Below are 10,639 nucleotides of genomic sequence, written 5' to 3'. Positions count from 1 at the left end.
GGTGAGTACTATTTTTATTCAAATATTTTGGGTTTGAGGGAGGTCAGTGACCACTGGGGGAGTAAGGGGGTTCATCCCTGATTTCCTCCAGTGGTCATCTAGGACACCTTTTTTGCCTTATTTATTCTGAAAACAGGTCTAGACCAAAATGTTGAAGATTTTGCCCTACATATTTTCATTTTGTTCCATTGTGGCTGTAAAACATCCATGTGTTAGGCGTGCTTTAAGACCACACTTTGAAATGCCCCCAACACCCCCCCCCCTCCCCCTGTGCACTGCATAGATAAACCTCTGATCTGTGCCCTGAAGAGGACAGTATAAATATAAAAAGTAGCACATATGAATTTATCTTCTTGGGCAGACTGGATGGACCGTGCAGGTCTTTTTCTGCCGTCATCTACTATGTTACTATGTTACATAGTGCTTCATGACACTTTTTGGACTTTTATTTTTTATATGTTCTATGATCTGCCTTAGAAGTAGTGTGTCTAATTCATCACTTACATCTTCATTTTCATCATCATGCTGCACAGTTTCAGGGAAGCTTTCACAAAGCTAGAGTATTTGTGTTGTTGTTTTAACAATTATTTATCTAATAGTAAACTCTGTTTGAATATATTTGAGAACTGATGCAAGAATGTCAAATGTGTGGCAACCTTTCAGTCTTAAGCAGACTTCCTCACTAAAGACTCTATCAATCCAGTGTACAGACAGCCCAATGTAAATTTTCCATGGGATGTCCTGCAGTTTGTTGTAGTAAAGACATATGTCTGTTCACCAAGAATTGCAACCAGTTTCAGCATCATCTCTGCTTCAATGTGACATAAGTCATCAGTGTTCTGTTTGTCTGGAGACTAATAACCAGTTCAGTAAACACTGTTCTCATAGGCTATATTCACTGAACAGTAAAATGTAAGATGAGATGACCCTTTGTTTGCGTGATGAGGTCACAGGCCTGTGCACATATGTGCAGTGGGAGCTGGGAGCCATAATAACCATACAGAGGCAAATCCTCAATGATCTGAGGATGGTTCATGAGGAGCAGCTGCAGCCTGAATGAAGGCCATGGACTGATTCTGGTTGTCATTAACATTGTATGCTTTTTTATTTATTTTACAAATAAAATGTTCACAGTTATTTCCATACTAAAAGATCTGTGCCTCCACTCTCTACAATATTTGTACATTCCCTTATCTGCAAAGCTGACAACTGCTGTGGTTTGCAAACTCTGGGAAAGGCAGACTATAGAATGGGGGGTGGGGGAGGTATCCAAAGGGCCCTCAGTGGATACATTCAGAGTAGCTACTCCTTAATGTCAAATGCTCTACCAGAGGGCTGCCCAATCGAAAGGGAACCAGTGAGCCTTGCATCACAGGAACACCCATTGGGACTCAAACCTGCCACCCCCAGGATGCCACGCCACACCACACTACACCACAAACAATTATGCCATGCCTCCAATAGCTAGAAAAAAAGGTAGCAGGGAATGTGCAATGGGTTGCCCCAGCCAGCAATAGCATTTGATTGCTCACTCCAGCACCTGACACCAGATATATTGAAGCTGCTACCAGGTTCCACGCTGCAGGGGGAAGCACACATGACTGCAGACTCCCTTTCCACTCCCTTCTCCCAGATCTTGGCTGTAGGGCATCTGTGCATGGGGTCTTTCCTGAGATGAGTTCTTTGGCCAGATATGCACCAGCTGAAGTGACCATGGGGACAGAGGATGCTTTGTGGCCTTTCTGTGGAGCATGTGCACTGTTGTTGGAAGGTAGGGATGGGCAGTAGGGTAAAGCAGGTGTGCCTTTCTGTGGCTCAATGTACTTTAGTGCAGGGGCGTAGCCAGACCTTGCCAGGAGGGGGGGCCAGAGCCCGAGATGGGGGGCACTGTTAAGCCACCTCCCCCCCTCCGGCAACCCCCCTTCCCCCGCTCGATCGCGCCGACACTCTTAAACTCCCCCCCCTCCCGCTACCAACCCTCGGCCGCCGTCGCCGCCCGCCCCATGAAGTACCTTGTTTGCTGGCGGGGCTGCCCAAACCCCGCCAGCCAAGAGTGTTCTTCAGCGCTGGAGTTAGTAAACTCCGGCGCCTTCATTCAAGGAAGTTCGTCTGAAGGATCAGCTGGTTTTGACGCATTTACGTCCTGCACGGGGCTACATGCACGGTGCAGGACGTAAGGCGTCAAAACCAGCTGATCCTTCAGACGAACTTTCTTGAATGAAGGCGCCGGAATTTACTAACTCCAGCGCTGAAGAACACTCTTGGCTGGCGGGGTTTGGGCATCCCCGCCAGCAATCAAGGTAAATCATGCGGTAGCGGGGCTGGCGGCGATGGTGGGGGAAGGTTGGTGGCGGGAGGGGGGTCGTCGGCAGGGGGCCAGGGGCGAATCTGCGGGGGCCTGGGCCCCCTCAGGCCCCACGTAGCTACGCCACTGCTTTAGTGAGCTGCTGCCAATGTTCCCCTCAGTATGTAGGCATGGGGTAGGGTGCTGGTGCAGGGGCAAGGGGGCCAGACAAGTGCAGCCTCTCATTTCAGAACTTAATGGTTAGTGGAGGGGGCCCCATACTTACTTGTCATTGGATATTCCGGACATTCTGATTTTACTAATGTTTTGCTATTCTTTCTTATGAAAAATCAACAATATGTACTGCAAAAACAAAGGTACCTCACTGTATGTGACCCTGCCTATGTATGGTGCTTGCACATGAGTGGTGCTGTCATCCTGGGGGGTACTGTTTCATACGCAACTTTTCAGGCTGCCGCTAATTGATCTCCAAGTTCTCCATGAAACGTTGTGGGGTGGCAAGTGGTGGTGGTGCTTGAAAATGTCTCTCTTATGTCTGTCTCTGGCACTCTGAAATTAGACTCTTTCTGAAGAAACATGACTGGTCACACTGAGGAATATCCCTCCACATGCAGGAGGTATATATGCATGTTTTGCATGTGGAAAGAACATGCTCCATTGCTGTGGACATTTTCTTGATGCGGGGACCATTACTGCCGTTACACATTTTGCATAGTGTAATTCCGATTTGGTGGAGATATTTATCTCAGAATGTTTATGATGTTGTCAGTGTATCCTCTTTCTAACTATTTTTTAAAAAATATTTTTGAATATCAGAACATGTTTATTTCTTCCTTTATGGATTTGCATTTTTAAACGTTTTCCAGTAAACGTTTATTTTGCCCCTCCACATTTATAAATCCTTCATCATATGTAGATTGTCTTCATTTCTTCATTGGTAAATAGTATAACCTCATGAGAGGTAGAAGATTGGTATGAGGAATATTTAATTCTTCCTTTAAATATCTTATGAGCATATCCTTAGCAGATACCATAGGAAGTCATGGAACTTTGAGAAGTCATAAATTACAGCTCCTAACTGAATTTTCCAGACTCTTCATTTTAAACTTCATTGCTGTAATCTCATTAACTATATAGTATCTTGTAAGTTTGTTATTGCTGCCACAGATTGTTTTGCATAATCCAAATGAGATTTAAGTTCTCATCTCCTGAGAATGTACACACAATTCCATCTAAACTTTTAACTTTCTGAAAGAGTTCATTAACATGGGGAAACAGCAATTTAGTAAAGTTCAAAATGGCCTTCCAAATTGTTTACAAGTTTATTACTTGAGGTCAAGAAAGAAGGTAAGCAGGAGCAAACAAACCTAATGTTACACTAGAAGGTCCTACTGTCTCTGAAGACTGTTGCTGCAGCAAACAACTCTGCTTTATTCTACCTCTACAGTAATGCACAAGCCAGAACATTTCACAATGCCTCTTCACTCTCCAATGGACTGAGCTAGAAGCCCTTCTCCCTCTGTCATTACAACACGATCAGACAGCAGGGTGGATGACATCAGTACTAGTAAACTTTGCACCTATGGCTGCGAGGGGATTACTCTTCCATTCAGACTCAAGGTGTGATTTCCCTGAGTGATGATTCATACCCTTCTACCACCGACAACATCAAAGCTATGTTCTCTGGCCATTCTTCATTTCCAGGGCGCACAACAAATAAATCAATAAGGCCAGCTGCAGAGAAGATAGCCAGCCAGGAAGAGAAAGCCTGCCGAGCTCCCTTGTGCTTCCCCATGCAGGAAGTAAGTCAGCATACTCACAAAGTCAATGTGTTGCCCCCCCCCCCCCCCAATGTCTATTTTAATCATCCCATCATTCCCACAATAAAGAACTCTCTAATCCATTATTTGTCTGACTTGATGATTAGATAGTCCCTGATCGACAGAGCTTACAGTCTCATAAATATTTATTGTACAATGCTACGTACATCTAGTAACACTATAGAAATAATCATAATAAGTAGTAGTAGTGCTTGTTTACCTAGGCCATGACTGCCATTGAATATTGCTAATACCCATGTAACTGCTAGCTCCTCACCAACTCTGCCCCTGTAATGCCCCTCTTCTGCCCAGTTTCAGGTTGGCGAGTTAGTGCCACTGTTTCATGGCACTGCTCAGTTAAGGGCCGGTGAATTACCAACAACTAGTCCACAGAGTGTAATTTAAATGGGCAGGAGCCTCTCCTGTCCACTTAAATCATTTTGAATATTGAGGGGGTTGAGAAAGTGGGCATTTTATTTTAGCAATAAAAATAATGTATTCTATTTCTTATGATTTGCTTGAAGACCAGGCTTGTGAGCTAAAAAAAAAAACCCTAAACAAAATTTGCATGAAAGAAGCCAAGGCAACACATTTACTACAAAACCAACAGAATAGAAAACTCGTCTTGCAAAGGTTGAAGGTTGTGCAATTAGCTTTCAAGTCCCCCTCCCCCTCCCAAAAAGAGAAAGAAAATATCTCAGCTCTACTTTTCAAAACAAAATTCAAGGACAAAGCTCTCAACCAAAAGGAAAAAAAAATCCACCGATAGAATGCCTTTCTAAAGACAACAAGAGCAGGCATGTCCTCTGCTAACACTGGAATATAACAATAGATAAAATATAAACATAAAGACCACGAGAAAACTCTTCCATGTAGAGCACAGATGAGAAATATGAAAGCCTTTGGAAAAAATGAAGCCAAGGCAAAGCCTTTTATTACCATCACCTTCTGTTCCAATGTTTAGTTCAGAATACATTATATAACTGTATATACCAAGGAGACTAATACATTAACCACCCCATTTTAGACAGAATATGGGAATGGAAATTGAGATGTCTGGGTCAGGACGTGTCAAATTCCAGTAGTATTTCAGAAAATGCTGATAAAGAGCCTGTTCTAAAATACATACAGGAATGCACATGCATACATCAGTTGTGTGCAACAGGAAGAACCATTTTATAATTGTAAACATCTAAACATCAACGGAGGCTCCTAGGCAATATACATCATTGCCATATTTAGGCTCCCACAGTTATACCATGTTCATGGCCAGTATAACTGTGTGTGCCTAAATGTAAGGTGTGTAGATGACAGCTTATGTCCAGATGTCATTATACTGTAGAATAGGCTCTCACCTATGACATCAGTGTCTACAAGGAGATGCCCACTTATAGAATTGCCCCCTTTCTGTTTATGTGCTTCTTGTGCACTTATATGGTTATACAATTGTATAAGAACACATTTCTGCTTGTCAAAACACAGAGAACCCTCTCCAGCATTACTGGTTGCAAATATCCAACCTGATTTTTTTATACACTGATACTCACAAATATATGAAAGCCTCTTATATGCTTTTATTTGTATAAATATAGTCAAGTGTAACGCTAGTGCCTCCTTCAAGGATTTGGAAGGAATAGACCCAATTGAAGGATGCACTAGTGTCCCTGAGGAAGGACCTGAAATGGAAATTTCTAGTGGACAGAGAGGAATGGACAGGTGAATTGTTTTATTGAAGAATCCAAAGCAAAGTTCCTGCCATTTTCTTTAAATGTTTCTGGTCCTTCACAATTAGTATTAACAGTATGGATGGTCTTGAAAGAAAGGAAGACTACGGAACTCGTCTGTATCTCAAAATTTGATTTATAAAGTTTAATACCTGTTTTCTCCTATTTAGGAATCTTGGACTCCTGTTGTGGACTTTAAATGAAGCTATAATATTTAATTTGTGCTATGAATAATATCTTTAGATTTAATTGTAATAGTGGATTTTTCTTTACAAGTTTATACTTGTTTACTATGTATAAAAACGATAAATAAAATATATAAAAAAAAAAAGAAAGCAAGACTAAACTGTGGATTTCTGGGCTGAGACTCTTTCCTGGTCTTCTTCTATTTAGAGGGTCTTATAGTGTTTGGATAGTTTTGGAACATTCACATAGACCACTGACCATTTTATTACCCGCCGTCTGGACCAACTCCATCCTGTTTATATCTTTTGAAGGTGTGGTTTCCAGAATTGTACACAATATTCTAAATTAGGTCTCACTAGAGTCTTATACAGGGGCATCATCACATCCTTTTGCCTACTGACCATTCCTCTCCCTATACACACAAGTATCCTTCTAGCTCTCTGCCTGTTTGGCTGCCTTAAGATCAACACATACGATCACACCCAAGTTCTGCTCCTCTTTTGTGCACCAAAGTTCTTTACCCCCTAAACTATACCATCCCCAAGGATTTTTGCAGCCCAAATGCATGACCCTGCATTTTTTAGCATTAAATCTTAGTTGCCAAATTGCAGATCATTCCATATTCTTTCCTATAGGGAAGTCAAGTGTTTCCAAGATAGATTCTCTTGATCAATTCCTGAAGACCCTGTCATAAGACATCAATAATATTGCAGCCTGGCCAGGTTTGAAGGAGCTTTTAATCAGGCTGAACAATTCACTTCCTGCTAGTGCAGTTATGAACATAAGTGCTGCCATAATGGAACAGACCAAAGGTCCATCAGGTTCAGTATCCTGTTTCCAACAGTAGCCAATCCAGGTCAAAAGCACCTGGCAGGATCCTAGAACAGTAAAACAGATTATAAGCTGCTTATCCTAGAAATAAGCAGTGGATTTTCCCAAGTCCATGTTAATAATGGCTAATGGACTTTTTTTTTTTAGAAAAGTATCCAAACCTTTTTTAAACCCTGTTTTTACCACATTCTCAGTCAATGAATTCCAGAGCTTAATTACACGTTGTCACAGTTGTGCCCATGTTTCGTGCTCTCCTTCCTCTCGCCACCTGGTGGCCAGACCTGGTGGCTGCAATGGACTGTCTGATTATTGTCACCCTTTCCAAATTTCAGCCCAGTCCGGTCCGGATCTTCTGGGCTGCCAGACTTGCTTGCTTTGGTTGAACCTACACAGAACCCGTAGTTGCCTGGTGATTGCTGCAGCTGAGCCTCAGCTGCTGCTGGGCTTATTAGCCAGTTGGAAATTCTCTGCTTTGCCTTTGCATTGCCTAAGGCCCTGGTTTGTTGGTGCTTGTTGCTCTTCTGCCTAGTTTGGCTTTTATTCCAGTTCTTGTCTGATTCTGGTTAGGCTGTGTGTAGTTTGGCTTGGGGTTTGTTTGTTTCCTAAGTCTTGTTCCTTGTTTGTCTTTTGTGTTTAGTTTCTGTTTGTCTGTGTTTCTGGTTCAGTGGCTGCCTGGTAGCTTTCAGTTCTGTCTCATGTTTGTCAGTGTTTGTTCCCTGTTTTAGAGGCTGCTTGCAACTTTCAGTTCCTGCCCTGTCCTGTAAGTCCTGTCGGCAGCCTGCAGCCAGGGGCTCAACTCCTGGGGAAGGGCGGCTAGTGCAGGTGAAGTCTTGCTGTTCCTTTCTGAGTTCTGTCTGGTTCCTGGTGTGGGGTGGTTTGCCTGCCACTGCCACTCCTTGGCAGTGGCCCAAGGGCTCACAAACCTAGTTCCTGCTTTGGAAAACATGACACACATTGAGTGAAGACATATATTCTCCAGTTTGTTTTAAATTTGCTGAACACCTTTTTAGCTTGTGCTGGATCAATGACTCACAATTTAAAATTTAGTGCTATTGAAAGCAAAGTCACTGAATTTTAGAGCAATAAAATTGCATTCATTGTGGATGCAGTACTTTTTACTTAAAAAGTATTGCTGTAGGCAAAATATTTTTAAATTTCACTTAAGTAAATTTTTTTTAATGTGTTCCTCATTGTGGATGTGGTAACAGTGGTTAGTGTATCTGGGTTTAAAAAAGGTTTGGATGAATTTCTGGAGGAAAAGTCTAAAGTCTGCAATTAAGGCAGACATGGGAAGCAACTGTTTGACCTGGGATTTCTAGTATGGGGTGTTGCCATGATTTGGGTTTCTGCCAGGTATTTGTGACCTGGCTTGGCCACTATTTGGAAAAGAGGATACTGGGCTAGATGGACCATTGGGCTGACCCAGTATGGCTACTCATATGTTCTTATGTACTGTACTTTTCCATTTACTTAAGTATTAAAACATATATTTATTTTTACTTTTACTTAAGTATTTTGACCTAGTACTTGACCATGTTCAGTTTCCAGTAATGATGAGACATCTAGGCAGCAATGTCAGACATAAAGGTTAAGCCTTGGGCCTGGATTCCTGCTGAAATTTCAGGTTTGGAAAGGTAGATCTGGGAGTCATCAGCATACTAAACACCATGGGAAGAGATCAGAGCACCAAGGGAATAGTATAGGTAGAATAAAGAAGTGATCCCAAGACAGACTCTTAAGGTACACTGACTGATAGCTGGGTAGCAGTGTTAAAGTGAAGATGAATTTTGTTGATCATGTTAGTAAAATTATAGAAGCAAATGTGCATTGGTAGAATTAGTGTGTTCTTTGTGATAACTTTTAATTTTTTACATATTCCAGTCTCTTGCTGTACCTGCAAAGCAAAATGAACATCTGCCCACAACCTCGGAGTCATCTTTGACTCCTCCCTCTCCTTCTCTGCACATATCCAGCAGATAGCCAAGACCTGTCGCTTCTTCCTCTATAACATTAGCAAAATTTGGCCTTTCCTCTCTGAGCAAACCACCCGAACTCTCATCCACTCTCTCATTACCTCTCGCCTTGACTACTGCAACCTACTCCTCACTGGCCTCCCACTTTGCTATCTATCCCCCCTACAGTCCGTTCAGAACTCGGTTGCATGTCTTATCTTCCGTCTGGACTGATATACTCATATCACCCCTCTCCTCAAGTCACTTCACTGGTTTCCGATCAAGTACCACATACAGTTCAAGCTTCTCCTACTAACCTACAAATGCACTCAATCTGCAGCCCCTCCTTAAATCTCTACCCTCATCTCCCCTTACGTTCCTACCTGTAACCTCCGCTCTCAAGACAAATCCTTCCTTTCAGTACTCTTCTCCACCACCGCCAACTCCAGGCTTCGCCCTTTCTGCCTCGCCTCACCACATGCTTGGAATAAAATCCCTGAGCCCATACGCCAGGCCCCCTCCCTGCCCATCTTCAAATCCTTACTCAAAGCCCATGTCTTCAATGTCGCCTTCGGCACCTTACCACTATACCTCTATTCAAGAAATCTAGACTGCCCCAACTTGACATTTCGTCCTTTAGATTGTAAGCTACTTTTTTGTTTTGTTACATTTGTACCCCGCGCTTTCCCACTCATGGCAGGCTCACTGTCCTTTTTTGTTAAACTGTACAGCGCTGCGTAACCCTAGTAGTGCTCTAGAAATGTTAAGTAGTAGTAGTATAGCAGTGGAGGAGTATCCACCACAGCATATGCTAAAACTGTGATCGAAGAGATAAGAAGAAAACCAAGACTGAACAGATCCCATAATCCAAGTGAGGACACGATATCAAGAAGGAGAGGATGCTGATCAACAATATCAAAAGTAGCAGATCAATCAAGAAGTATGAGAACTGAGTAGAGGCTCTTGGTCTGGCCAGGATTGTGTTACTGGAGACTTTCTGTAAAGGACAAAAGCTGGATTGTAGTAGATCACAAATAATTTGAGATGAAAGAAAGTCAAAACAATGGAGGGGAACAGAAATTTCATGTAGCCTGGATAAGAAAGGCAGGAGGGAGATGGGGCATTAGTTGGAAGGGTAGGTAGGGCCCAGTTAATGTTTTTTGAGTAGTAACACCACAACATGTTTGAAGGCATCAAGAACAGTTGCAGTAGAAAGTGAAAAATTGAGGATATAACAGATAAAAGGATGACAGTAGGATAGATAGTGCTGAGTAGATGCGTGGGAATGGAATAAGGGGAATAGATAGTGAGTTTAGAAGAGGAAAGAAGATTGCAGTTTCTTCTTAAATGATTTTAGAAAATGAAGAAAAGGTGACAGAGGTTGAAGAACGTTTGAAAAACTTAAGTGGGGGAAGGAGAAATAGAGGTGACTTGGTGGATAATTCAAGGTTAATCTTGTGAACTTTTCAAAGAAATACTCACATAGTCTGAGGAGAAAGAGAAGAGAGGTTTAGAGGTGGGGAGCACTTTGAGGAGAGAGCTCAATTTGACAAAGAGATGGTGAAGGTTGGAACCAAAAGATTTTGGCAAATAAATGCAGTAGTCTTCTTTGGTTAATGCAAGAGCAGACTGGAAAGAGATCAGCAAGAATTTCAAATTTATGAAGTCAGCATGGGCATGGAATTTTAGCCAAAGGCACTCAGCAGAACAGGCCCAGGATCATAGGTAGTAGATTCTGGAAGCTCTGCTGCTGTGCTGTTCCCAAGCGACGTGGGAAAGGTGTAGCCTCACCCGTGACCTGCAGAGGTCCAGGGCCAGGTT

General features: G+C 42.5%; 1 long non-coding RNA gene across 1 annotated transcript; it reads left to right on the top strand.

Annotated features, from left to right (window-relative positions):
- Positions 1-313: 313 nt before the first annotated feature.
- Positions 314-8,780, top strand: LOC115460249. The gene is made up of 3 exons (XR_003940431.1): positions 314-330; positions 4,587-4,589; positions 8,631-8,780. It is a non-coding gene; the product is annotated as an uncharacterized LOC115460249 (long non-coding RNA).
- The last annotated feature ends 1,859 nt before the right edge of the window (positions 8,781-10,639 follow it).

This window comes from Microcaecilia unicolor, chromosome 1 (genome assembly GCF_901765095.1).
Source record: "Microcaecilia unicolor chromosome 1, aMicUni1.1, whole genome shotgun sequence".
NCBI lineage: Eukaryota > Metazoa > Chordata > Amphibia > Gymnophiona > Siphonopidae > Microcaecilia > Microcaecilia unicolor.
Note: the sequence above shows the minus strand (reverse complement) of the source record. Positions and strands in the feature narration are given on the sequence as shown.